Genomic DNA, 6000 nt, shown 5'->3' on the forward strand with positions numbered 1-6000 from the left:
CCAAAAAATAGAAATGGAAGGAAAACTCCTAATCTCATTTTATGAGGCCACCATTACCTTGATCCCCAAACCAGACAGAGTCTCCATCACAAAGGAGAATTACAGACCAATATCCTTGATGAATATTGATGCAAAAATTCTCACCAAAATACTAACCAATAGGATCCAACAGTACATTAAAAGGATTATTCACCACGACCAAGTGGGATTTATCCCTAGGCTGCAAGGTTGGTTCAACATCCACAAATCAATTGATGTGATACAATACATTAATAAAAGAAAGGACAAGAACCGTATGATCCTCTCAATAGATGCAAAGTACAGCATCCTTTCTTGATCAAAACTCTTCAGAGTATAGGGATAGAGTGTACATACCTCAATATCATTAAAGCCATCTATGAAAAACCCACAGCGAATATCATTCTCAATGGGGAAAAACTGAGAGCTTCCCTCCTAAGTTCAGGAACACGGCAGGGATGTCCACTATCACCACTGATATTCAACATAATATTAGAAGTCCTAGCCACAGCAATCAGACAACAAAAAGAAATAAAAGGCATTCAGATCAGCAAAGAAGAAGTCAAACTCTCACTCTTTGCAGATGATATGATACTTTGTGTGGAAAACCCAAAGACTCCACCCCAAAAGTGCTAGAACTCATACAGGAATTCAGTCAAGTGGTAGGATATAAAATCAATGCACAGAAATCAGTTGCATTTCTGTACACCAACAAGACAGAAGAAAGAGAAAGTAAGGAGTCGATCCCATTTACAATTGCACCCAAAACCATAGATACCTAGGAACAAATCTAACCAAAGAGGCAAAGAATCTGTACTCAGAAAACTATAAAATATTCATGAAAGAAACTGAGGAAGACACAAAGAAATGGAAAAACGTTCCATGCTCATGGATTGGAAGAACAAACATTGTGAAGATGTCAATGCTACCTAGAGCAATCTACACATTCAATGCAATCCTTATGAAAATACCATCCACTTTTTTCAAAGAAATGGAACAAATAATCCTAAAATTTGTATTATTTCTGAACCAGAAAAGACCCCAAATAGCCAGAGGAATGTTGAAAAAGAAAAGCAAAGCTGGCGGCATCACAATTCCCGACTTCAAGCTCTATTACAAAGCTGTCATCATCGGGCACCTGGGTGGCTCAGTTGGTTAAGTGACTGCCTTCGGCTCAGGTCATGATCCCGGAGTCCTGGGATCGAGTCCCACATCAGGCTCCCAGCTCAGCAGAGAGCCTGCTTCTCCCTCTGACCCTTTCCCCTCTCATGCTGTTTCTCTCTCTCTCAAATAAATAAATAAAATCTTAAAAACAAACAAACAAAAAAAACCAAAGCTGTCATCATCAAGACAGTATGGTACTGGCACAAAAACAGACACATAGATCAATGGAACAGAATAGAGAGCCCAGAAATGGACCCTCAACTCTATGGTCAACGCATCTTTGACAAAGCAGGAAAGAATGTCCAATGGAAAAGACAACAAATGGTGTTGGGAAAATCAGACAGCCACATGCAGAAAAATGAAACTGGACCATTTCCTTACACCACACATGAAAATAGACTCAAAGTGGTTGAAAGACCTAAATGTGAGACAGGAGTCCATCAAAATCCTAAAGGAGAACACAGGCAGCAACGTCTTCGACCTCAGCTGCAGCAATTTCTTCCTAGAAACATCGCCAAAGGCAAGGGAAGCAAGGGCAAAAATGAACTACTGGGACTTCATCAAGAGAAAAAGCTTTTGCACAGCAAAAGAAACAGTCCACAAAACCAAAAGACAACTGACAGAATGGGAGAAGATATTTGCAAATGACATATCAGATAAAGGGCTAGTATCCAAAATCTATAAAGAACTTATCAAACTCAACACCTAAAGAACAAATGATGCAATCAAGAAATAGGCAGAGGACATGAACCGACATTTTTCCAAAGAAGACGTCCAAATGGCCAACAGACACATGAAAAAGTGCTCAACATTGCTCAGCATCAGGGAAATCCAAATCAAAATCTCAATGAGATATCACCTCACACCAGTCAGAATGGCTAAAATTAACAAGTCAGGAAATGACAGATGTTGGCGGGGATGCTGAGCTGGGGAACCGTCCTACACTGTTTGTGGGAATGCAAGCTGGTGCTGTTTTCCAGAGTGAAAAAATGTTTTTACTCTGGAAAACAGTATGGAGGTTCCTCAAAAAGTTGAAAATTGAGCTACCCTATGACCCAGCAATTGCACTACTGGGTATTTACCACAGAGATACAAATGTAGGGATCCGAAGGGGTACGTGCACCCCAATGTCTATAGCAGCGATGTTCACAATAGCCAAACTGTGGAAAGAGCCAAGATGTCCATTGGCAGATGAATGGATAAAGAAGAGGTGGTATATATACACAATGGAATATTATGCAGCCATCAAAAGGAATGAGATCTTGCCATTTGCAACAACATGGATGGAACTGGAGGGTGTTATGCTGAGTGAAATAAGTCAATCAGAGAAAGACATGTATCATATGACCTCACTTATATGAGGAATTCTTAATACCAGGAAACAAACTGAGGGTTGCTGGAGTGGTGGGGGGGGTGGGAGGGATGGGGTGACTGGGTGATTTACATTGGGGAGGGTATGTGCTATGGTGAGCGCTGTGAATTGTGCAAGACTGTTGAATCACAGAATTGTACCTCTGAAACAAATAATGTTATATGTTAAAAAAAAAGAAATAGCTGGAGGGGAAGAATGAATGGGGGGAAATCGGAGGGGGAGATGAACCATGAGAGACTATGGACTCTGAAAAACAAACTGAGGGTTCTAGAGGGGAGCGGGTGGGGGGATGGGTTAGCCCGGTGATGGATATTAAAGAGGGCACATTCTGAATGGAGCACTGGGTGTTATACACAAACAATGAATCATTGAACACTACATCAAAAACTAATGATATAAGGTATGGTGATTAACATAACATTAAAAAAATACTAAAAAAATTTTTTTTATTGGTAATTGCAATACTTAAGAAAGTTAATTCATTTTCCTTATTGGTGACTTGGTTTGGGAGCCACAGTTTATCTCCTTTTTTGCCCAGGGATTTGGATTACAGCTGGGGAGAAGGGAATATGTATAATCTACTGTTATTGCTGTTTTGTAAACCTGCCCCTTCTTTAAAAAAATATATTTACTACTTATTGTTGAAACTAGTAGGGTATTCATAGGAAGGTTGAGACATTATGAATTTAATCTGCCTCTGGCAACCACATATTTTAAAGAAATTAGTTTTGTATGCTCTGTATGGATGAATACTAATAATTTACATTTCTATATGCACATCCATGCAGACACACACACCACATTCATTCAGTAATTTTTATTCCCGAGGGCTTTCTAGCTTCTCAACCCAGATCACCTGGTATTTTTTTTTCTTTTTGATCTAGCAGTGTCACACCAAAGGTAGGCAGTGTCTTTTAAACGGTTGCCTAGTAACACTCAAATGCTCAGGACAGGAAGTGTGCGGTATCTTACTGTAATTCTGGTAGGAATCATATTGTGCCTAACACTTAGCCAAATTGAAGTTTGTGTGCGAACAGCAAACCTAACATTTCTGTTATTGCAAAAATGTGCCTCAAGACATGTACCAATCAGAGAAGAGCTGCTATACTTCTATGTCATTTTGTAGTTGTTTTGAAACTGTTACAAGTAAAAATAAATATCCAGTAAAAATAAAAAAAATTAAAAAAAATTTAAAATTGAAACTACAATTATGCAAACAAATTTATTTTATTTTAGAGTTAACAAAATCCTGGTTTTAAATGCATATATGTAACTAATTCTTAAGGTAAAAATAAAGAAAATGATTTTTAATAAAATGTTTCTGATTATAAAATATAAATTCCATTATATGATGGAATGATGTGATAGTTTTTGTAACAAGCTTGATTTTTGTAACCTGATCAAAAATTATAATGCTTGAAAAATTTTTCCCTCCTTTTCTTTTTCTTTTCCAAATTTGGACGCCCAGTGTACAGTACTGAATTAGTCATCATCCTTGCTCATTATATGGTCTAGTCATCGGCCTTTGGGTTTATTTATTTAATAATATAAAAGATATCCTTGAATCCATGATCCAATTCAAGGGCCATAGTGCAACTTTCATCTTTGTTGCCTCCGTTTGCCTCTACCCTTCCTGTTATCACTGACTTGAATTTTATGCTTGTCATTCTCTTGCCTTATTTTTTTAGCTTTAGTGCTCACATTTGCTTCAACATTTAGTTTTATTTGCTTTCGAACTTTAAAAACAAAAGTTTCATGTTATATGTAGTCTTCTAGGACTTGCTTATTTTTCTAAATGTAATATCACAAAAATTCGGCCATATTGCTGAATGTGGCTTTGATTCATTCATTTCACTGCAGTATACTATTCCATTATATGACTATATCACAATTTATCTATCTTGCTCTTCAGTCAATGTACTGAAGTTGTTTCCAGTTTGGTTCTTATTAGTTAATGCTGCTACAAAAATTCTCTTTAATGTCCTCTTGTTCACATATGCAAGATGGCCTTTTGTTAAACTATATGTCTAAAACTAGAATTGCTAGGTCGAAAGATATGCATATCTTTAGTTTTATAAGGTGATGCTAAAAATTTTTCCAAAGTAGTTATACCAATTTATATTCCTAGTAGTAATGTATAAGAGATCTATTAATTCACATCTGCTGCAACACTTGATGTTGTCAGGCTTCTTCATTTTTTATCAATCTTTAGTTATAAAATGGGATCTCCTTTGGTCTTGATTTATGTTTCCCTGATTTCTTGTGAAGCTGAGCTCTTTGTATGTGTTGCTCATAGGCAATTCCTCTGAGATGACTGTTTTTTTCTCTCTGAGCCTCAGTTTTTTTCTTTTTTTTTAAATCTAGAAATTCAGATAATAATGTCTATCTTATGGAGTTTAACCAGATACTCTATGCAAAGCATCTGGTTCAGTGTCTGGCATGTAGTAGATCTTTAATAGAAATAGTTGTTTTTTTTTCCTTTAATAGAAATTGTTTTTTCCTGTTCCTGATGCTATCTTCTGGTTTTCTCACATATTTCTGGATTCCTCCCTCCCTCCCTCCTTTCTTCTTTCCTTCCTTTTGTCACCCCACTTCAGAGCCCTTCTCTTCTGTCCCAGCTCAATGTCCAAAACTCTGTCACCTATGTGGATCATCTAAGAAGACCAAAGGTGCTTACTACCTTTCTGGACTTCCAAGAAATCAATCTGAATTGACCACCTCTCCCCCACTTTGGGAAGTACGTCTACTTGGTCTTCCACCATATTTTGTTGACAATTTGTTTAGCTTAGGATCAGAGACTTTTGTTTCCTTTTAGATCCTGTGCCTGCTCCTCAGACTGACTCTGTATCGTATCAGCTGTGGGATCCCTTTTCCCTAGGCCTCTCATTTCCAAACCATCCTGTGGTAGGTGACCACGCTTGATCCCTGGATCCCTAGTTACAACCCTGCTGTGAGCATCAGAGTCATCTAAGTCTGGGCTTTGCAAAGTTCACTGAGCATGTGCATCACCCAGGTTTGCTTAAATGCAGATTCTGATTCAGCACATCTGGGTGGGCTTTGAGACTGCACATCTAACCAAGTCTCAGGTGATGCCAGTGTTCCTGGTCTGTGAACCTTATACTCTGAGGAGCAAAGGTCTATGTAATTTTTTAAGGTTTCTTCTGGCCCTAGATTTTTTAATGATCTGTGAGTAGTAAAACCATCATGTTCTATTTCTGAGAACATTTTGCTATCTTTTCTCTGTATCCTCTTAGTGATTCATCAGCGATTGATTCATTTATTTAACAAATGTTTTTTGGGCATCTACAATGCAGCTGGCATTAATAAAATGAAAGAGACATATCAGTGAACAAAACAGACAAATGCCCCTGTCCTTAAGGAACTACCAGAGTTTAAATACAACTTCTAAGTACAAGCAAATGGTATTTATCTTTTATACCACCTTT

Source organism: Eumetopias jubatus, unplaced genomic scaffold, assembly GCF_037043125.1.
Source record: "Eumetopias jubatus isolate StellerSeaLion01/CBP00866 unplaced genomic scaffold, mEumJub1_p1.0 scaffold_12, whole genome shotgun sequence".
Classification (NCBI taxonomy): domain Eukaryota; kingdom Metazoa; phylum Chordata; class Mammalia; order Carnivora; family Otariidae; genus Eumetopias; species Eumetopias jubatus.